This window comes from Bos grunniens, chromosome 9 (genome assembly GCF_055505025.1).
Source record: "Bos grunniens cultivar Pamir isolate PY7600 chromosome 9, Bosgru_T2T1.0, whole genome shotgun sequence".
NCBI lineage: Eukaryota > Metazoa > Chordata > Mammalia > Artiodactyla > Bovidae > Bos > Bos grunniens.
The window spans coordinates 55082603-55106265 of record NC_141173.1 but is presented as its reverse complement, the minus strand read 5'-3'; the positions used below and the strand labels follow the sequence as shown (position 1 = coordinate 55106265).

The following is a 23663-nucleotide window of genomic DNA, read 5'->3' as shown; positions in this document are numbered from 1 at the left end:
TACAGTTTTCAGTTTAATATATGAATAAAATTCCAGAGTGTTTTAAACAAAATTTAGCTCTTTTATGGCTATTTAATTTCTTTTCAATTATTCCTTAAAATGAATACAGTTGTAATGAACATGCCCAAGCACATGCCTACTTAAGAATCAATAAGATCCAACAATGAACATGAGAAATTGTATTCTAGGGATAGGAGATAACAGTACACAACCTAGGTATAGAATAATTATTACAATTTAGGAGTAAAAGGATTTAAGACATCATCCACTTACTTTATCACATTTTCCAGAAGAGGAATCTGAGGTTCATACAAGTTACGTGACTTTTCAACAATGACATGGCTAGTGGTCTGCAGTTGAAGAACAAGTTTCAATCTATATTACTCTAGATCCCATAGTCACCCTAATCTGCAACTCAGTTTAGTTCAGTCGCTCAGTCATGTCCGACTCTTTGAGACCCCATGAATCACAGCACGCCAGGCCTCCCTGTCCATCACCAACTCCTGGAGTTCACCCAGACTCACATCCATCAAGTCAGTGATGCCATCCAGCTATCTCATTCTCTGTCGTCCCCTTCTCCTCCTGCCCCCAATCCCTCCCAGCATCAAAGTCTTTTCCAATAAGTCAACTCTTCGCATGAGGTGGCCAAAGTACTGGAGTTTCAGCTTCAGCATCATTCCTTCCAAAGAAATCCCAGGGCTGATCTCCTTCAGAATGGACTGGTTGGATCTCCTTGCAGTCCAAAGGACTCTCAAGAGTTTTCTCCAACAGCACAGTTCAAAAGCATCAATTCTTCGGCGCTCAGCCTTCTTCACAGTCCAACTCTCACATCCATACATAACCACTGGAAAAACCATAGCCTTGACTAGACGCACCTTTGTTGGCAAAGTAATGTCTCTGCTTTTGAATATGAAATCTAGGTTGGTCATAACTTTTCTTCCAAGGAGTAAGCGTCTTTTAATTTCATGGCTTCAGTCACCATCTGCAGTGATTTTGGAGCCCCCAAAAATAAAGTCTGACACTGTTTCCACTGTTTCCCCATCTATTTCCCATTAAGTGATGGGACCAGATGCCATGATCTTTGTTTTCTGAATGTTGAGCTTTAAGCCAACTTTTTCACTCTCCACTTTCACTTTCATCAAAAGGCTTTTTAGTTCCTCTTCACTTTCTGCCATAAGGGTGGTGTCATCTGCATATCTGAGGTGATTGATATTTCTCCCGGCAATCTTGATTGCAGCTTGTGCTTCTTCCGGTCCAGCATTTCTCATGATGTACTCTGCATAGAGGTTAAATAAGCAGGGTGACAATATACAGCCTTGACGTACTCCTTTTCCTATTTGGAACCAGTCTGTTGTTCCATGTCCAGTTTTAACTGTTGCTTCCTGACCTGCATACAAATTTCTCAAGAGGCAGATCAGGTGGTCTGGTATTCCCATCACTTTCAGAATTTTCCACAGTTTATTGTGATCCACACAGTCAAAGGCTTTGGCATAATCAATAAAGCAGAAATAGCTGTTTTTCTGGAACTCTCTTGCTTTTTCGATTTTCCAGCAGATGTTGGCAATTTGGTTTCTGGTTCCTCTGCCTTTTCTAAAACCAGATTGAACATTGGAAGTTCATGGTTCACATATTGCTAAAGCCTGGCTTGGAGAATTTTAAGCATTACTTTACTAGTGTGTGAGATGAGTGCAATTGTGTGGTAGTTTGAGCATTCTTTGGCATTGCCTTTCTTTGGGATTGAAATGAAAACTGACCTTTTGCAGTCCTGTGGCCACTGCTGAGTTTTTCAAATTTGCTGGCATATTGAGTACAGCACTTTCATAGCATCATCTTTCAGGATTTGAAATAGCTCCACTGGAATTCCATCAACTCCACTAGCTTTGTTCGTAGTAATACTAGGCACTAATTATGAAAATTTAACACATCATTTAACATATGGTATTTTAGCACTGGCTACCTGGTAATATCAGTTTAATGCAACTACCAGACATTACTTATGAAAACTTAACACAACATTTAGCATATGGTATTTTATCACTGGGTACCTGGAATGTCTGTTTAAAGCTCATTCTTCATTCAGTTCCTCTTTTGGTTTCTGAATGATGCATTAAGTCTGATATTTGATGGACGTCCTTATTTATCTCAAGTGTTAATTTCATCAGTATCAGTCAGTTCAGTCGCTCAGCTGTGTCCAACTCTTCATGACCCCATGAACCGGGGCACGCCAGGCCTCCCTAACCATCACCAACTGCCGGAGTACACCTAAATCCATATCCATTGAGTAGGTGATGCCATCCAACCGTTTCATCCTCTGTCGTCCCCTTCTCCTCCTGCCCTCAATCTTTCCCAACATCAGGCACTTTTCAAATGAGTCAGCTCTTTGCATTAGGTAGCCAAAGTATTGGAGTTTCAGCTTCAACATCAGTCCTGCCAATGAACACCCAGGACTGATTTCCTTTAAGATGGACTGATTGGATCTCCTTACAGTCCAAGAGACTCTCAAGAGTCTTCTCCAACACCACAGTTCAAAAGCATCAATTCTTCGGCGCTCAGCCTTCTTCACAGTCCAACTCTCACATCCATACATGACTACTGGAAAAACAATAGCCTTGACTAGACAGACCTTTGATAGCAAAGTATTGTCTCTGCCTTTTAATATGCTATCTAGTTTGGTCATATCTTTCCTTCCAAGGAGTAAGCATCTTTTAATTTCATGGCTACAAGCACCATCTGCAGTAATTTTGGAGCCCCCAAAAATAAAGTCTGACACTGTTTCCCAATCTACTTGCCATGAAGTGATGGGACCAGATGCCATGATATTCATTTTCTGAGTGTTGAGCTTTAAGCCAACTTTTTCACTCTCCTCTTTTACTTTCATCAAGAGGCTTTTAACTCTTCCTCACTTTCTGCCATAAGGGTGGTGTCATCTGCATATCTGAGGTTACTGATATTTCTCCCAGCAATCTTGATCCAGCTTGTGCTTCCTCCACCCAGTGTTTACTCATGATGTACTCTGCATAGAAGTTAAAAAAGCAGGGTGACAAAATACAGCCTTGACATACTGCTTTTCCTATTTGGAACCAGTCTGTTGCTCCATGTCCAGTTCTAACTGTTGTTTCCTGACCTGCATACAGGTTTCTCAAGAGGCAGGTCACGTGGTCTGGTTTTCCCATCTTTTGAGGAATTTTCCACAGTTTATTGTAAGCCACACAGTCAAAGGCTTTGGCATAGTCAATAAAGCAGAAATAGATGTTTTTCTGGAACTCTCTTTCTTTTTTGATGATCCAACAGATGTTGGCAATTTAGGATCTCTGGTTCCTCTGCCTTTTCTAAAACCAGCTTGAACGTCTTGATGTTCACAGTTCATGTACTGTTGAAGCCGGGCTTGGAGAATTTAGAGCATTACTTTTACTAGCGTGTGAGATGAGTGCAATTGTGCAGTAGTTTGAACATCCTTTGGCATTGCCTTTCTTTGGGATTGGAATGAAAACTGACCTTTCCAGTCCTGTGGCCACTGCTGAGTGTTCCAAATTTGCTGGCATATTGAGTGCAACACTTTCACAGCATCATCTTTCAGGATTTGAAAGAGCTCAACTGAAATTCCATCACCTCTACTAGCTTTGTTTGTAGTGATGCTTCCTAAGGCCCACTTGACTTCACATTCCAGGATGTCTGGCTCTAGGTGAGTATGAGTGATCACACCATCATGATTATCTGGGTTATGAAGATCTTTTTAATATAGTTTTTCTGTGTATTCTTGCCACATTTTCTTAATAACTTCTGCTTCTATTAGGTCCATACCATTTCTGTCCTTTATTGAGCCCATCTTTAAATGAAATGTTCCCTTGATATCTCTAATTTTCTTGAAGAGATCTCTAGTCTTTCCCTTTCTATTGTTCTCCTCTATTTCTTTACATTGATCGCTAAGGAAGGCTTTCTTATCTCTCCTTGCTATTCTTAGGAACTCTGCATTCAAATGGGTATATCTTTCCTTTTCTCCTTTGCTTTTCACTTCTCTTCTCTTCACAGCTATTTGTAAGGCCTCCTCAGACAGCCATTTTGCTTTTTTGGCATTTATTTTTCCTAGGGATGGTCTTAATTCCTGTCTCCTGTACAATGTCACGAACCTCCGTCAATAGTTCATCAGGTACTCTGTCTATCAGATCTAGTCCCATCATCAGTATATACATATACTAATAATCAGTATATATGTATATATATGTGTGTATATACAACTGTCTGCTTTATTTCTTCGTTTCATGTGATTTTTAAAAGAAATACAATGGAGTCGTGTATAGGTCTTTATTTGAATTTGGAGTCTGTGATATGTGCACACATGTGTATGTGCATGTGTTTATTCATCAGACTGCCAATGGACAGAACTTAGTTGTCTTTCTCTGTGATCTCTACTTCCACAAATATATAAACTGAATTGTGAATATTCAAACATGAGGATATTTGATCTAACACAAAAGATATAATAATTTGGTACCGTGATTCCAATGCAAAAAAGTAAAACCTTACCAACAATGGGATGATAGTGCAGTCAAACTCAACCTTAAGCAATATAACAAATTTTATACTCTAACAAATTTTATACCCTTCTACTTATTAATTCAGCACATTAGGATGTGAAATCCTTGAATTCCATTGCTTTTTTAGGGCAATGTACATTACCATTTCAACATCCTTAAACCAAACTATCATTTTCAAGAGCTTTGCAAAATATGTTGTTTACTGAACTATATAATTTCCTACTAGAAAATTAACTCCTTATTGTCAAATTCAGACTTAAATTGAAGAAAGTAGGGAAAACCACTAGACCATTCAGGTATGACCTAAATCAAATCCCTTATGATCATACAATGGAAGTGACAAGTAGATTCAAGGGATTATATCTGATAGACAGAGTGCCTGAAGAACTATGGATGGAGGTTCATGATGTCGTAGAGCAGGCAGTAATCAAGACCATCCCCAAGAAAAAGAAGTACAAAAAGGTGAAATGGTTGTCTGAGGAGACCTTACAAATAGCTGAGAAAAGAAGAGAAGCTAAAGGCAAAAGAGAAAAGAAAAGATATTCCTATTTGAATGCAGCTTTCCAAAGAATAGCAAGGAGATATACGAGAGCCTTCCTCAGTGATCAATGCAAAGAAATAGAGGAAAACAAAATTGGAAACTAGAGATCTCTTCAAGAAAATTAGAAATACCAAGGGGATTTTTCATGCAAAGATGAGTGCAATAAAAGAAATGGTATGGACCTAACAGAAGCAGAAGATATTAAGAAGACATGGCAAGAATACACAGAAAAATTATATAAAAAAGATCTTCATGACACAGATAACCACGATGGTGTGATCACAAACCTAGAGCCAGATATCCTGGAATGTGAAGTCAAGTGGGCCTTAGAAAGCATCACTACGAACAAAGTTAGTGGAGGTGATGGAATTCCAGTTGAGCTATTTCAAATCCTGAAAGATGATGCTGTGAAAGTACTGCACTCAATATGCCAGCAAATTTGGAAAACTCAGCAGTGGCCACAGGACTGGAAAAGGTCAGTTTTCATTCCAATCCCAAAGAAAGACAATGCCAAAGAATGTTCAGACTACCACACAGTTCCACTCATCTCACACACTGACCAAATAATGCTCTAAATTCTCCAAGCCCGGCTTCAACAGTACATGAACTGTGAACTTCCAGGTGTTCAAGCTGGATTTAGAAAAGGCAGAGGAACCAGACATCAAGTTGCCAACATCTGCTGGATCATCAAAAAAGCAAGAGAGTTCTAGAAAAACATCTACTTCTGCTTTATTGACTGTGTGAAAGCCTTTGACTATGTGTACCCCAACAAACTGTGGAAAATTCTTCAAGAGATGCGAATACCAGGCCACCTGACCTGCCTGAGAAATCTGTATGCAGGTCAGAAAGCAACAGTTAGAACTGCACATGGAACAACAGTCGATTCTAAATTGGGAAAGGAGGATATATACAGTCAGGGTTGTATATTGTCACCCTGCTTATTTAACTTATATGCAAAGTACATCATGCGAAATGCCACACTGGAAGAAGCACAAGCTAGAATCAAGACTGCTGTGGAAATATAAATAACCTCAGATACACAGAAGACACCACCCTTATGGCAGAAAGTGAAGAAGAACTAAAGAGCCTCTTGATGAAAGTGAAGGAGGAGAGTGAAAATGTTGGCTTAAAACTCAACATTCAGAAAACTAAGATCATGGCATCCAGTCCCATCACTTAATGGCAAAAAAAAAAAAAAAAAAAAGGGTGGGGAAACAATGGAAACAGTGAGAGACTTTATTTTGGGGGCTCCAAAATCACTGCAGATGGTGACTGCAGCCATGAAATTAAAAGACGCTTGCTCCTTGGAAGAAAAGCTATGGCCAACCTAGACAGCATATTAAAAAGCAGAGACTACTTTGCCAACAAAGGTCCTTCTATTCAAAGCTATGGTTTTTCCAGCAGTCATGTATGGACGGGAGAGTTGGACTCTAAAGAAAGCTGAGTGCAGAAGAATTGATGCTTTTGAACTCTGGTGTTGGAAAAGACTCTTGAGAGTCCCTTGGACTGCAAGGAGATCCAACCAGTCCCTCCTAAAGGAAATCAGTCCAGAATATTCACTGGAAGTATTGATGCTGAAGCTGAAACTCCAATACTTTGGCCACCTGATGCAAAGAACCGACTCTTAGGAAAAGACCCGCATGCTGGGAAAGATTGAAGGCAGGAGAAGGGGATGATAGAGGATGACATAGATGGATGGCATCACTGACTCGATGGACATGAGTCTGAGTAGGCTCTCAGAGTTGGTGATGGATAGGTAGGCCTGGCCTGTTGCAATCCATGGGATTGCAAAGAGTCAGACACGAGTGAGTGACTGAACTGAAACTCAAAAAAAATCACTTTGCCTCAAATGATTTGCTTGTTTCTTTTAAAACTATTTTCTTTTTATATGTAAGAAGGTATATAGAACTTTACCAAGAAAGCATTCTTCATATATCCCACCAGTTTTTATCAGAAACATTTGCAAAATCAATACTAGGATACTGAGTTGCGCTGAGTTTGCAAATTACTCCAAAACTCAAATCTTAATATCAATGTATACAGAACATTACTTAGAGCACAGCATCTTCAATTCAATCATGCATTCAAAGCACCCTAACCTATGCTACTTTGTAGGTGTGAGTGTTTCTTTTTAATATATGCAGGAATTATTGTGCAGAGAGAAGATGTGACTTGAAAATTCAAGAGTAAAAAAGCATTTTTCATTATATGGCAACCAAGCAGAGAGCTGGCCTCATAAAATCACTCCATAGATTATATCATGTGATGGTGAATAATGTTCTGCAATGCAATTAAATAACACATGAACTACTTCTCAAAGTATGAAAATGAAGTTTTGATTAGGTTGGAAAAGAAAAAATCAAACCGAAAAAAATGTTTTTAAATAATGTAACTAAAACATGTTTTGCAGGAAAATACACAAGTATTACATATAAATATAGAAACAGAGATTTATAGACGTATATTAAAAATTTGTTGAGCTTATCACTAATTTAAAATAAATACCTGAAAAATTAAAGATTATTATATAACCATCAGATCAGATCAGTCACTCAGTCGTGTCCTACTCTTTGCAACCCCATGAATTGCAGCACGCCAGGCCTCCCTGTCCATCACCAACTCCCGGAGTTCACTCAGACTCACGTCCATCGAGTCAGTGATGCCATCCAGCCATCTCATCCTCTGTCGTCCCCTTCTCCTCTTGCCCCCAATCCCTCCCAGCATCAGAGTCTTTTCCAATGAGTCAACTCTTCGCATGAGGTGGCCAAAGTACTGGAGTTTCAGCTTGAGCATCATTCCTTTCAAAGAAATCCCAGGGCTGATCTTTAGAATGGACTTGTTGGATTTCCTTGCAGTCCAAGGGACTCTCAAGAGTCTTCTCCAACACCACAGTTCAAAAGCATCAATTCTTCGGCGCTCAGCCTTCTTCACAGTCCAACTCTCACATCCATACATGACCACAGGAAAAACCATAGCCTTGACTAGACGCACCTTTGTTGGCAAAGTAATGTCTCTGCTTTGGAATATGCTATCTAGGTTGGTCATAACTTTCCTTCCAAGGAGTAAGCATCTTTTAATTTCATGGCTTCAGTCACCATCTGCAGTGATTTTGGAGCCCCAAAAAAATAAAGTCTGACACTGTTTCCACTGTTTCCCCATCTATTTCCCATGAAGTGGTGGGACCAGATGCCATGATCTTTGTTTTCTGAATGTTGAGCTTTAAGCCAACTTTTTCACTCTCTACTTTCACTTTCATCAAAAGGCTTTTGAGTTCCTCTTCACTTTCTGCCATAAGGGTGGTGTCATCTGCATATCTGAGGTTATTGATATTTCTCCCGGCAATCTTGATTCCAGTTTGTGTTTCTTCCAGTCCAGCGTTTCTCATGATGTACTCTGCATATAAGTTTATTTAAACTGAGTTTTGCCTATTAAGTATATATACATTGAGAAAATCATATAGTCTTAGAAGCAGAAAATACTTCACCTAAGAGTTCAACTCTATTGTATGGTTGAGGATTCAATCTTTATCAAAAGTAGAAAGTGCCTTTGTAACGGGTGGAAAGGAGCAGGGCACAGCTTTTGAAAGAGTGACATAGCTCAGTTCTGTTCGGTTTAATTGCTCAGTCATGTCCAACTCTTTGCGACCCCATGGACTGCAGCATGCCAGGCCTCTCAGTCCATCACCAACTCCAGGAGTCCACCCAAACTCATGTCCATTGAGTCGGTGATGCCATCCAACCATCTCATCCCCTGTTGTCCCCTTCTCCTCCCACCTTCAGTCTTACAAGCATCGGGGTCTTCTCAAATGAGTCAGTTCTTCACATCAGGTGGACAAAGTATTGGAGTTTCAGCATCAACATCAGTCCTTCCAATGAATACCCAGGACTGATCTCCTTTAGGATGGACTGGTTGGATCTCCTTGCAGTCCAAGGGACTCTCAAGATTCTTCTCCAACACCACAGTTCAAAAGCATCAATTCTTCAGTGCTCAGCTTTCTTTATAGTTCAACTCTCACATCCATACATGACTACTGGAAAAATCATAGCCTTCACTAGACAAACCTCGGTTGGCAAAATAATGTCTCTTCTTTTTAAAATGCTGCCTAGTTTGGTCATAACTTTTCTTCCAAGCAGCAAGTGTCTTTTAATTTCCTGGCTGTGGTCACCATCAGCAGTGATTTGGGAGCACAAGAAAATAAAGTCTGTCACTATTTCCAGTGTTTCCCCATCTATTTGCCATGAAGTGATGGGATTGGATGCCATGATCTTAGTTTTCTGAATGTTGAGCTGGAAACCAACTTTTTCGCTGTCGTCTTTCACTTTTATCAAGAGGCTTTTTAGTGATTCTTCCCTTTCTGTCATAAAGGTAGTGTCATCTGCATATCTGAGGTTACTGATATATCTCCCGGCAATCTTGATTCTAGCCTGTGCATCATCTGGCCCAGAGTTTCTCATGATGTACTCTGCATATAAGTTAAATAAGCAGAGTGATAATACACAGCCTTGACGAACTCCTTTCCAAATTTGGACCCAGTCTGTTGTTCCATATCCAGTTCTAAATGTTGCTACCTGACCTGCATACAGATTTCTCAAGAGGTAGGTCAGGTGGTCTGGTATTCCCATCTCTTTCAGAATTTTCCACAGTTTCTTGGGGTCCACAGAGTCAAAGGCTTTGGCATAGTCAACAAAGTAGATGTTTTTCTGGAACTCTCTTGCTTTTTTGATGATCAAGTGGATGCTGGGAATTTGATCTCTGGTTCCTCTGCCTTTACTAAAACCAATTTGAACATTTGGAGATTCACAGTTCACATACTGTTGGAGCCTGGCTTGGAGAATTTTGAGTATTATTTTGCTAGCATGTGAGATGCATGCAATTGTGTGGTAGTCTGAACATTCTTTGGCATTTTCTTTTTTGGGAATTGGAATAAAAACGGACATTTTCCAGTGCTGTGGCCACTGCTGAGTTTTCCAAATTTGCTGGCATATTGTGTGCAGCACTTTCACAGCATCATCTTTTAGGATTTGAAATACCTCAAGTGGAATTCCGTCAGCTCCACTAGCTTTGTTCGTAGTGATGCTTCCTAAGGCTCACTTGACTTCACATTCCAGGATGTCTGATTCTAGGTGAGTGATCACACCATCGTGATCATCTGGGTTGTGAAGATCTTTTTTGTATAGTTCTGTATATTCTCTCTACCTTTTCTTAATATCTTCTGCTTCTGTTAGGTCCATACCATTTCTGTCCTTTATTGAGCCCATCTTTAAATGAAAAATTCCCTCTAATTTTCTTAAAGAGATCTCTAATCTTTCCCTTTCTATTGTTCTCCTCTATTTCTTTGCATTGATCACTGAGGAAGGCTTTCTTATCTCTCCTTGCTATTCTTTGGAACTCTGCATTCAAATGGGTATATCTTTCCTTTTCTCCTTTGCTTTTCACTTATCTTCTTTTCACAGCTATTTGTAAGGCCTCCTCAGACAGCCATTTTGGCTTTTTACATTTCTTATTCTTGGGGATAGTCTTGATTCCTGTCTCCCACGCAATGTTATGAACCTCTGTCCATAGTTCATCAGGCACTCTATTAGATCTAATCCCTTGAATCTATTTCTCACTTCCACTGTATAATCGTAAGGGCTTTGATTTAGGTCATACCAGAAACCTAGATAGCATATTGAAAATGAGAGACATTACTTTGCCAGCAAAGGTCTGTCTAGTCAAGGGTATGGTTTTTCCTGTGGTCATGTATGGATGTGAGAGTTGGACTGTGAAGAAGGCTGAGCGCCAAAGAATTTATGCTTTTGAACTGTGGTGTTGGAGAAGACTCTTGAGAGTCCCTTGGACTGCAAGGAGATCTAACCAGTCCATTCTAAAGGAGATCAGCCCTGGGTGTTCTTTGGAAGGAATGATGCTAAAGCTGAGACTCCAGTACTTTGGCCACCTCTTGTGAAGAGCTGACTCATTGGAAAAGACTCTGATGCTGGGAGGGATTGGGGGCAGGAGGAGAAGGGGACGACACAGGATGAGATGGCTGGATGGCATCACTGACTCGATGGATGTGAGTTTGAGTGAACTCTGGGAGTTGGTGATTGACAGGGAGGCCTGGCATGCTGCGATTCATGGGGTTGCAGAGTTGGACATGACTGAGTTGACTGAACTGAACTGAACTGAATGGTCTAGTGGTTTTCAATACTTTCTTCTGTTTAAGTCTGAATGGCAATAAGGAGTTCATGATCTGAGCCACAGTCAGCTCCCAGTCTTGTTTTTGCTGACTGTATAGAGCTTCTGCATTTTTGGCTGCAAAAAATATAATCAATCTGATTTTGGTTTTGACCATCTAGTGATGTCCATATGAAGAGAGTCTTCTCTTGTGTTTTTTGAAGAGGGTGTTTGCTATGATTGGTGCATTTCCTGGCAAAACTCTATTAGGCTTTGCCCTGCTTTATTCTGTATTCCAAATTTGCCTGTTACTCCAGGTATTTCTTGACTTCTTACTTTTGCGTTCCAGTCCTCTATAATGAAAACGTCCTTTTTTTTTGGGTGTTAGTCTGTCTTTTTTTGGGGGTGTTAGTTCTAGAAGATCCTGTAAGTCTTCATAGAAATGTTCAACTTCAGCTTCTTTAGCATTACTGCTCAGGGCATAGACATGAATTACTGTGATATTGAGTGGTTTGCTTTGAAAACGAACAGAGGTCATTCTGTTGTTTGTTGAGATTGCACCCAAGTACTGCATTTTTGACTTTTGTCAACTATATTGGCTACTCCATTTCTTCTAAGGAATTCTTGTCCAAAATAGTAGCTATAATGGTCATCTGAGTTAAATTCACCCATGCCAGTCCATTTCAGTTTGCTGATTCCTAAAATGTCAATGTTCACTCTTGCCATCTCCTTTTTGACCACTTCCAATTTGCCTTGATTAATGGACCTAACATTCTAGGTTCCTATGCAATATTGCTGTTTACAGCATTGGACCTTGCTTCCATCAACAGTCACATCCAAAACTGCGTGTTGTTTTTGCTTTGCCTCAGCCTCTTCATTCTTTCTGGAGTTATTTCTCCACTGATCTCCAGTAGCATATTTGGCACCTACTGACCTGTGGAGTTCATCTTTCAGTGTTTCATGTTTTTGCCTTTTCATACTGTTCATGGGGTTCTCAAGGCAAGAATACCGAAGTAGTTTGCTATTCCCTCCTCCAGTTGACCACATTTTGTCAGAACTCTCCAACACGGCCCATCCATCTTAGGTGGCCATACATGGCATGGCTCATAGTTTTGTTGAATTAGACAAAGCTGTGGTCTTTGTGATCAGATTGGTTAGCTTTCTGTGATTGTGGTTTTCAGTCTGTCTGCCCTCTGATGGAGAAGGGTAAGAGGCTTATGGAAGCTTCCTGATTGGAGAGACTGACTGAGGGTGAAACTGGGCCTTTTTCTGATGGGGTGGGGGTGGGGAGTGTGCTCAGTAAGTCTTTAATCCAATTTTCTGTTGACAGGTGGAGCTTTGATTCCTCCCTGCTATTTACCTGGGGCCAAACTATGGCGGAGGTAATGAAGATAATGGTGACCTCCTTCAAAAAAATCCAATGCATGTAGTTGGGGCACTACACTCAATGCCCCCAACCCTGCATCAGGCCACCACCAACCCACACCTCTGCTGGTGACTCCTGGTCACTCCCAGGCAAGTCTGGGTCAGTCTCTTATGGGGTCATTGTTCCTTTCTCCAGTATCCTGGTGCACACAAGTTTCTCTTCGTGCCTTCCAAGAGTCTATTTCCCAGTCCGGTGTAAGTTCTGGCAGCTCTATGGTGGGGTTAATGGCAACCTGCCCCAAGAGAGCTTATCGCATACCCAAGTCAGCTGCACTGCTTCCTGTCACTTTGGCAGTCCACTGCTGACCCATACCTCCACAGGAGATGCTCAAACACAGTTCTGTCTCAGTCTCTGTGGGGTCTCTGGGTTCTGGTGCATAGAATTGTTTGAGCCCTCTGAGCATCTTTGCGGGAATGGAGTTTGGTTCTAAACGTGAATTCGCTCCTCCTTCCATTTTTCTAGGGCAGTGGAGAGTGAAAAAGTTGGCTTAAAGCTCAACATCCAGAAAACTAAGATCATGGTATCTGGTCCCATCACTTCATGGGAAATAGATGGGGAAACAGTGGAAACAGTGTCAGACTTTATTTTTCTGGGCTCCAAAATCACTGCAGATGGTGACTGCAGCCATAAAATTAAAAGATGCTTACTCCTTGGAAGGAAAGTTATGATCAACCTAGATAGCATATTGAAAACCAGAGACATTACTTTGCCAACAAAGGTCCGTCTAGTTAAGACTATGGTTTTTCCTGTGGTCATGTATGGATGTGAGAGTTGGACTATGAAGAAGGCTGAGCGCCAAAGAATTGATGCTTTTGAACTGTGGTGCTGGAGAAGACTCCTGAGAGTCCCTTGTCCTGCAAGGAGATCCAACCAGTCCATTCTGAAGATCAGCCCTGGGATTTCTTTGGAAGGAATGGTGCTGAAGCTGAAACTCCAGTACTTTGGCCACCTCATACGAAGAGTTGACTCATTGGAAAAGACTCTGATGCTGGGAGGGATTGGGGGCAGGAGGACAAGGGGACGACAGAGGATGAGATGGCTGGATGGCATCACTGACTCGATGGGCATGAGTTTGGGTAAACTCCGGGAGTTGGTGATGGACAGGGAGGCCTGGCATGCTGCGATTCATGGGGTCACAAAGAGTCAGACACGACTGAACGACTGATCTGATCTGATCTGTGGGGTATTTCCCCACAGCCGCTCCAGCACTGTGCAGCCACTGCTCCAGCGCCTACCATCTCACTGGGTTCTCTGACCTTGGACTTGGTGTATCTCCTCATGGCCACTCCAGCGAAGCATAGCCGTTGCTCCTAACATTGGACATAGGGTGTCTCCTCACGGCCGCTCCAGCACCGCGCGGCCACTGCTGGCTCCAGCGCACCACTCCATGACATAGCCAAAGGACACAATATAAACCAATTAGAATCAAATGGGACCAAGATGGCAGACAAGACTAGACCTTGATCTTCAATCAGCAAATGAAATAACACACCCAGAGGTGCCATGACAGTTCCAAGGCACTGTTAAAAGACCAAGGAGTGAGCAGTGGCCCAAATCCTGGAAATCTCTGCCCCCTTCCCAAATATAGTTGGAATAATCCTCCCACTCATTAACATATGAACTTGCCCAGCCTATAAAAACTAACCATGCCACATTTCACAGCCATGTTCATCCTCTGTGATGCCCCAGGCTCTGTGGGGTGTGCTTCTCTCTGTATCTGAATAAATCCACTTCTTACCTATTACTTTGTCTCTCACTGAACTCTTTCAACGATGAGACATCAAGAACCTGATCTTCATTAGATCCTGAAACCAGGTACTATGGATTTTGGCTGGATTTGAGTCCCAGACACGTTGGTTCAAGTCTCAAGCAGGGTTTTGGCTGAGTTTGAGCCCCAGCCATATGGGTTTAAGTCCCAAGCAGGGTTTTGACTGGGTCTGAATCCCAGCCAATGGGTTCAAGTCCAAATCTGAGATATATGGTTTCAGTTTGAGACTGGAATCCCAGTTTTCTAACTTTACTACTTTTTTAACTGTATGACTAATATCACATGATTTTCTGAGTTTCAGTTTGATCATCTGCAAATCTTGCGCAATATCCCTATGAAAGCACAGAGCTGACTCTGGCTGCCATTAAAAAAAAAAAGAATTTATTAGAAAAATAATGCAGTATCAATGGGAGGCTGAAAGACAAGCTAAATCTGAGGGGAAAATTAAAAGAAGCCAGAAGGAAGAGTGGACCCCTACATTACCAGCAGTCATGACTTGGGACACAACAGTCATTACAACAGTTATGACTAGGGCCACATTTTTTTCCAGTAAGATATCAGGTAAGTCTATCTTATTTCACCTCATGCCAAACCCTTCTATACACAAGCTACGATCTTATTCTTTCTCAGTAACTATAAACACGTTTCTGAGTCCAGTTACTTAAGAGTATCATATGGTTAATGGAAAAACTGCAAATGAAAAGGGAGTTTTTTTTGTTTTTATTGTTATTGTTGTTGGTTTGCTGATTGGTTGTTGTTTTGCCTTTTATAAAATACATGTAGATGTAGCTGGGCTAGCTGATAGCTTACAGTGAATGGGGTTGGATTCATGATCTCTGAAGAAGATTTAGCTTTCGGACCAGGGACCAGGCTTGATCACTCAAGAGCTTTTGTGTAGCAGAATTTTATTAAAGTGAAAAAGGGACGGAGAAAGCTTCTGACATAGACATCAGAAGGGGGATGGAGAGTGCCCCCCTTGCTAGTCTTAGCTGGGGAGCTATATACTTTTTCAATTGGTTATTACAGTAAATCAAAAGAATATCTCAAGATTGTAAAGTGAAAGTGAAGTCACTCAGTCATATCTGACTCTTTGTGACCCCATAGACTGTAGCCTACCAATTCCTCTGTCCATGGGATTTTCCAGGCAATAGTACTGGAGTGGATTGCTATTTCCTTCTCCAAAGGATCTTCCCAACCCAGGGCTCAAACCCAGGTTTCCTGCATTGTAGACAGACACTTTACTGTCTGAGCCGCCAGGGAAGTTCAAGATTGTAAAGGTCTTACCAAACCCACTCCTACAATTTACATTTTAAGATAATGGGATTAGAACTAACAATAGAAAGGTCTTACCAAACCCACTCCCAAAATATACATTTTAACATGACAGCATTAGTCAGAAGGTTCTCATGAAGGAGAAACAAGTCCTCCAACAGGATATATTGTTGTTATATAATCATGGGTACAGAGTTTAAGGAAAAACATATCCTTGAGCAAGATGAATTTTTTTATTTTTTAATTTATTTATTTATTTTAATTGGAGGCTAATTACTTTACAATATTGTAGTGGTTTTTGCCATACATTGACATGAATCAGCCGTGGGTGTACATGTGTTCCCCATCCTGAACCCCCTCCCACTCCCTCCCCATTTCATCCTTCAGGGTCATCCAGTACACCAGCCCTGAGCACCCTGTCTCATGCATCAAACCTTGACTGGTGATCTATTTCACATATGATAATATACATGTTTCAATGCTATTCTCTCAAATCATCCCACCCTCGCCTTCTCCCACAGAGTCCGAAAGACTGTTCTATACATCTGTGTCTCTTTTGCTGTCTCTCATATAAGGTTATCATTACTATCTTTCTAAATTCCATATAAGTGCATTAGTATACTGTATTGGTGTTTTTCTTTCTGGCTTACTTCATCTGTATAATAGGCTCCAGTTTCATCCACCTCATTAGAACTGATTCAAATTCTTTTTTATGACTTTTTAATGACTGAGTAATATTCCATTGGGAGAAGGCAATGGCAACCCACTCCAGTACTCTTGCCTGGAAAATCCCATGGACGGAGGAGCCTGGTGGGCTGAAGTCCATGGGGTCGCTAAGAGTCGGACACAACTGAGCGACTTCACTCTCACTTTTCACTTTCCTGCATTGGAGAAGGAAACGGCAACCCACTCCAGTGTTCTTGCCTGGAGAATCCCAGGGACGGGGGAGCCTTGTGTGCTGCCGTCTATGGGGTCACACAGAGTCGGACACGACTGAAGTGACTTAGCAGCAATATTCCATTGTGTATATGCACTACAGCTTTCTTATCCACTCATCTGCTGATGGACATCTAGGTTGCTTCCATGTCCTAGCTATTATAAACAGTGCTGCAATGAACACTGGGGTACACGTGTCTCTTTCAATTCTGGTTTCCTCAATGTTTATGCCTAGCAGTTGGATTCCTGGTGGTATGGAATCTCTTAAAAGATTCCAGTTTTTTAAGGAATCTCCACATTGTTCTCCAAAGTAGCTATACTACTTTGCATTTCCACCAACAGTGTAAGAGGGTTAGCCCTTTTCTCTGCACCATCTCCAGCATTTATTCTTTGTAGACTTTTTGATAGCAGCCTTCTGACCAGCGTGAGATGATACCTTGTTGTGGTTTTAATTTGCATTTCTCTGAAAACGAGTGATGTTGAGCATCTTTTCATGTGATGAGTTGTTTTGTTGTGCAATCATCAGCTCTGGGCTTAAAGAAAAAACATTTATCATTTTCTCCTTCTTGAAAACTCCGGACAACATCTTCTCCAGAGTCCCAGATCCCTTTTTCCTCCTTAGGGTCTGTGGACTTATCAACCTGCCTAGGAATTGACTCTCTCATAGCCTTAATAAGAATTTTCAAGTTTGATGTAGGCCAAAGTGTCATGGTGAGGTAAAAATACTATATAAACCACCAGATTGAAATCATAGTGTTTTTAGCCATTAGGCATGCAAATAAGAAAGAAAAGAGTCAGTTATACAAGGAAGGAGCAATTGTGTAATAGTTTCTCTCAATAATATCTGACCATTTATTTTGCTGGTGCTGGTGAAGACTCTTGAGAGTCACTTGGACTGCAAGGAGATCCAACCAGTCCATTCTGAAGGAGATCAGCCCTGGGTATCCTTTGGAAGGAATGATGCTAAAGCTGAAACTCCAGTACTTTGGCCACCTCATGCAAAGAGTTGACTCATTGGAAAGGACTCTGATGCTGGGAGGGATTGGGGGCAGGAGGAAAAGGGGACAACAGAGGATCGGATGGCTGGATGGCATCACCGACTCAATGGACATGAGTTTGAGTGAACTCCGGAAGTTGGTGATGGACAGGGAGGCCTGGTGTGCTGCGATTCATGGGGTCACAAAGAGTTGGATACGACTGAGTGGCTGAACTGAACTGAACTGATATATAAAAAAATTTAATATTATTTGACAAAAAGTCTATTTTATCTTTATTTGCATTTTTAAATTGTGAGATTAAACATTTTACTATTTATTTCATAATCTTTGCATTCTTTTTTATAAATGCTTTTAACCATTTACCTACTAACAATTAACATATTTAAAAGGGGGCTAGAGAAAAAATAAATATTCAATCAAAAAGCTTTATAGTAGAAATGGAACTGCTTAAATTTCTGAAAGAATTTTTAAGCTTTCACAGGATCTTTAAGTCTCTTAAAGGTCATAATATAGTATAGGGAAGTTAGATTCATGGTTAGATTTTGCAAAAACATTCATGTTATTGCATTGTTTGGATTAAAACCACAAAGTCTAGAATTTACCTATGTTGGGTGGAGAAACAAACAGAAATAATTAGATGCAGATTTATTTATTATAGATGCAGATATATATTCTAAGAGGATAGTTTATAATGATAAAAGACCACCTCAGGAAATAAGAAAAATCTAAAATAAATAGCAAACTTAGATCCAAACTAGAAGAAGAAAAAATCTGAAGATTGTAGAAGGAAAGAAAAAAATAAAGATCAGACCAAAAATTTTAAAGTAAATAAATAAAATACAGACCAAAAGATCAATAAAAGGAAGAGCTGATTCTTTGAAAAGATAAACAAAACTGGCAAATCCTTAGACAGACTCATCAGGAAAAAGAGGGAGCCTAAACATAAAATCAGAACTAGAAGAGGATCTGACACCACAGAAATACAAAGGATCATAAGCAATTACTACCAACAATTATATGACAAAATATTGGACAACAAAAAAATCAGGAAGAAATATAAAATATGAACAGACCAATTACAAGTAATAAAATTGAATCAGTAATTTTAAAAAGAAGCCGTCAACAATTAAAAAGTCTAGGGGCAGATAGCTTCATAAGTGAATTCTACTGAACATTTAACATAGATTTAACACTTATCCTTCTACAAAAAGTTGAAGAAGATGGAACACTTCTGAGATCAAATTATGAGGCCAACATCACCTTGATATCAAAAACCAAAGACAAAGAAAATTAAAGGTCAGTATCACTGAGAACATAGATGGAAATCCTCAATAAAATATTAGCAAATAATTCAACAGTTTATTAAAATATCATATACCATGGTCAAGTGGGACTTATCCCAGTGATGCAGGGATATTTCAATATCTGCATATTAGCTAATATGCCAAATCTCATTAATAAATTGAAGAATAAAAATTATAATACCATCTCAACAGATGCAGGAAAAGCTTTGCACAAATTCAACATATTTATGTTAATTCTCAACAAAGTGGGTATGGAGGAAATATACCTCAATATAATAAATGCTAAACATGACCGACTCAGCCAATATCATAATCAACACTGAAAAGTCAAAAGCTTTGTTTCTAAGATTAGAAACAAGACAAGAATGTGCACTTGTGCCACTTGTTCAACATAGTATTGAAAGTTCTAGCTGCAGAAATAAAACAGGGGAAAGGAATAAAAGAAACCTAAATTTGAAAGGAAGAAGTAACACTGTCAATATTTGCAGATGACATGATACTATATAATACCATCAAAAACTATTAGAACTAAGAAATAAATTCACTAATACTTCAGGATACAATATCAACATATAGAAATCTGTTGGGTTTCTGCACATTAACAAAAAACTATCAGGAAAGAAAATTAAGAAAACAATCTCATTTATAATCATATCAAAAATAATAAAATATCTAGGGGAAAAAACTCTAACTTAGGAGGTAAAACACCTGTATTTGGAAACTATAAGACAGTGACAAAGAACACTGAAGATAACAAATATATATATGTTAATTAGAGTGGGAAAATTAATATTATTAATATAATAAAGATACAATAATCAAAATAGCATGGTACTGGCACAAAAAACACATAGATCAACAGAATAGAGAGTTCAGAAATAAACCCATGCATTTATATAGTCAATTAAACTGCAACAAAAGAGGTAAGAGTTAATCATGGGAAAAAACAACCTCTTTAATAAATGGTATTGGGAAAACTGGACAGCTACATGAAATAAAATCAAATTGGACTACTTTCTCATATCATATAAAAATTAATTCAACATGGATTAAATATTTAAATATAAAATTTGAATCTACAGAACTCCCAGAAAAGAACATAGTCAGTACGCCCTTTGACACTGGTCTTTTCTAAATTCTTCAGCTATATCTTTTCAGGCAAGGGAAACAAAAGCAAAAAGAAACAAATGAGATTACATTAAATTAAAGAGCTTTTGCAAAGAAAGGAAGCTATCAATAAATGAAAAGTCCACCTATAAAAAGGATGAAGATATTTCTGATAAACCTAATAAAAAGTCAATATCCAAAATATACATAGAACTTGCACAGCATCAAAAACTCCAACAGCCTCATTTTTAAAAAAGCATAGGAACTGAATAGACATTTTTTCCAAAGAAGACATACAAATGGCCAAAAGGCACATGAAAAAAATGCTCAACATAACTAATCATCAGAGAAATGCAAACAAAACCATAATAAGATATCAACTCACATCTTTCAGAATGGCTATCAAAAATTCAACAAGAGAGATGTGGAGAAAAGAAACCCTTGTGTGCTGTAGGTGGGACTGTAAATTGGTGCAGCCATTATGGAAAATAGTAGAGAGGTTTCTCAAAAAATTAAAAATAAAATTGCCCTTTGATTCAACAATTTTACTCATGTGTAATTACTCAAAGCAAAAACACTAATTTGAAAAAAATATGTGCACCCTATGTACACATTGACATATTATTTACAATAGCCAACATATAGAAGCAACCTAAGTGTCTATTAATAGATGAATGCATAAAAAGGATATTTTATATATATATATATATATATATATATATATATATATATATGCATATATATAATGGAATATTAGCCTTCAAAAATGAAATCTTGCCTTTTGCAATAACATGAATGGACCTAGAGCAACTATGTAAAGTTGAATAAGTCAAACGAGAAAGACAAATACCACATGATCTCACTTTTACATGCAGTCTCAAAAACCAACCAAACAAAATACAATGAAAACAGACTCATAAATATAGAGAGCAAATGAGTGGTTGCCAGAAGGGAGGGGGTAGGGGATGAGTGAAGTAGGTGAAGGGGATTAAGAGATGTAAACCTGTGGTTGTGTAATTAATGTCATGAGGATATAATATACAGCATAAGGAACTTGGTAACTTTATATGGGTCAGATGGTTACAAGACTTAGTGTGGTGATCATTTCATATGCAAATGTCAAATCATTATGTGGTACACTTGAAACTAACATAATATTATATGCCAACCATATTTCAATTAAAATATGCTACAAAATAAAAATAAGTTATTTTTCATTTGGCTTTTTGAAAGAAAATTGCTACCCTCCATAATTCCCACCCCCTTCATCTTGTGGAAAAGGATGGGAGAGTGAAAATACTTCTTTCACACCAATTATAGACAGGCAAATTTTCTAAGGCCTTTAATGAAAATTTTGGAGTATGTCCTTCTCAGTTTGGGAAAAAATGGAAAGCAAGTGAAAGAAGTTGCTTAGAGAGCTGCTTAACCAGGGAAGAAACAGGTAACTGAGTGCTTCTAGGGAATAACTGGACTACTTTTCACTGATATATCAAAATATGCATGAGTGCTTCCTTGAAACAGAAATAAGCAATATAGGAGAGTGGGCCTAGAGCTCTTTTAAGTCCTACTAAAGAGAAATGTTTAAAAAGTGTGCCAAGACTCTAGAGACTATGAGGAGTGAACTACACATACACACAACAGAAAGGAATAGTGAAGCCATCGACTGAGAGAAAAGTATTGCTTATGTTCTGAATGTTGCACCTGAAAAGTGCCATCAGGAGAATCTGTTCAGCACCAAGGACAGATCCCACAATATTGCCTCTATTTAAATATCAGCCAGTCATACAGAGCAAGAAGTCACTTCCCTTTCGTCTTCTCCAGGGCATTTTCCAACCCAAGGATCAAACCCAGGTTTCCTGTATTACCATCCGAGTCATCTGGGAAGCCCAAGAAATTTAATTGATTTCTTTTCTTTACAGTTCACCTTCCCATAACATCTCTCTATTCTCTAGCTATGAATCAGTTAGTTTGTTTATTAGAGAGGGATGGAGTTGAGTGGGAGAAATATTAGAATTGAATGACCATAATGGCCATCCCACTGCTAATTGACAGTTTACTATGGTTTTTCTGGAGGATGGGAGAGGAACTGCTATTTAATCACACTTGACACTGTGGTAGATTACACTGTCTTCCAACACTTCTTTGTTCCCTCTATGCCATTGTCTCTTCACCTACCTCTCTGCGAGAGATAATTTCTCACCTCATTGATGTTAAGCTTGGCCATGTGAGTTTCCATGGCCAATGGAATTTTAATGAGTATAATAAAAGCAGAGGTTTCAAATCTTGCAGGATTTGTTTTGATCTCTTGTACTTCTGCTATTTACCATGAGGAGCAAATACCCTGAGTAGTAGCTGGTTGAAGCATGATGAAGACAAATGAGAAAAGTATAAACTAAACTGAAGCCTCATATACAGCTTAAACTAGATGAACCCAGGGGAGCTGGGTTCTCAGATCTCAGAGTAAGAAATAAACACTTTCCCTGGCAGCCACTGACATTCTGAAGATATTTTCAATGCACTGAAAAACTTGCTATTTCAAACAACTTGATTAGTATAAAGGATTGTCTTTTCTAATTTCTTAATTAAGATTCTATTAATTTATATGACTACAGAACAATTTACTATCTAAAAGCTATTTTTAGAACTTTAAAATCAAAGACAGAGATTGTTTTCAAGAGAAAGAGAAAAATACTTTCCCACCAACTATGTTAAGGGAAAAATGGAAAATAAGAATCAAGATGCATATTTTTGAGTACCACAAATTTTGTCTATTTTTTCTAGTTTTTGAACAGCTTCAGGGTAGTAAGACCCCTTTCCACTCAAAATTATAAACATCAATAGCACATGCAAGAGTATCCTAAATCTTATTTCCTAACACTTTCCAACATAAATTCCACATAAAGTAATTAGCACATAAAAGGTCAGAATATATGTTTTTCAAATTTACAACGTCTAAAACTAAGTCAACAGGACACAACCTGAATTAGTTTGTGTGTGAAAAATGCTTTTACAAGTTTACTGCTTTCTAATGCTGAGGATGAAATAAGTAAAAGATACATTTTTTTTCATAATTCAATTAAATTTGACTAATATTTATTGCAGGCCCTAATATTTCACTTAATAAAAATTTTACAAAGGTCACAATCCAGGAATGAAAAAAAACACAAAAAATGTTATTTAGGTGTATAACAAGAAAGCTAAACATTTTAATCATAGACATTAACTTATGCTATGCCAGAACACGAAACTAATATGTCTGCTCATATTTTCTATTCAGTGACAATCCCCTCATTTTAAATAAAAGAGAATTTCTATAGTTTTCATCATACAAGCCTGAGCCCAGGCCCATTTCATACAAGATAATAAGATGATGTTAATCTTTTGATTTCTTTCTCTCTCTAGATTATATCCTATTTTAAATCAGACACAAATAAAATCTTACAGGAAACATAATGAGAAGTGAAATTGCTTTAAAGCACCTTTGTCTCTAGAGGAACCTTTTCCCCCTCTGTGATGTGCTAGGATGTATCTAATCTAATGATCAGCTGCCACCAGGTAATTGAATATCTGGAGTTTGAACTGCTACAGACTGTGCATTTTACTCCTCTTATTTTTACCTCTAA

At 38.9% G+C, this 23663-nt stretch overlaps 1 long non-coding RNA gene across 2 annotated transcripts in view; it reads right to left on the bottom strand.

The window, feature by feature from the left end:
- The window catches only part of LOC147365980 (uncharacterized), a 100036-nt gene that overhangs the window by 9112 nt on the left and 67261 nt on the right, over window positions 1–23663 (bottom strand). Inside the window, exon 3 of one of the 2 annotated variants that reach the window (XR_015133106.1) lies at window positions 11566–14038. The exons of the other annotated variant lie outside the window; for it this stretch is intronic. This is a non-coding gene — a long non-coding RNA (uncharacterized LOC147365980). Of the gene's footprint in view, window positions 1–11565; window positions 14039–23663 lie in introns of those variants that run through there. 2 annotated transcript variants of the gene reach the window in all.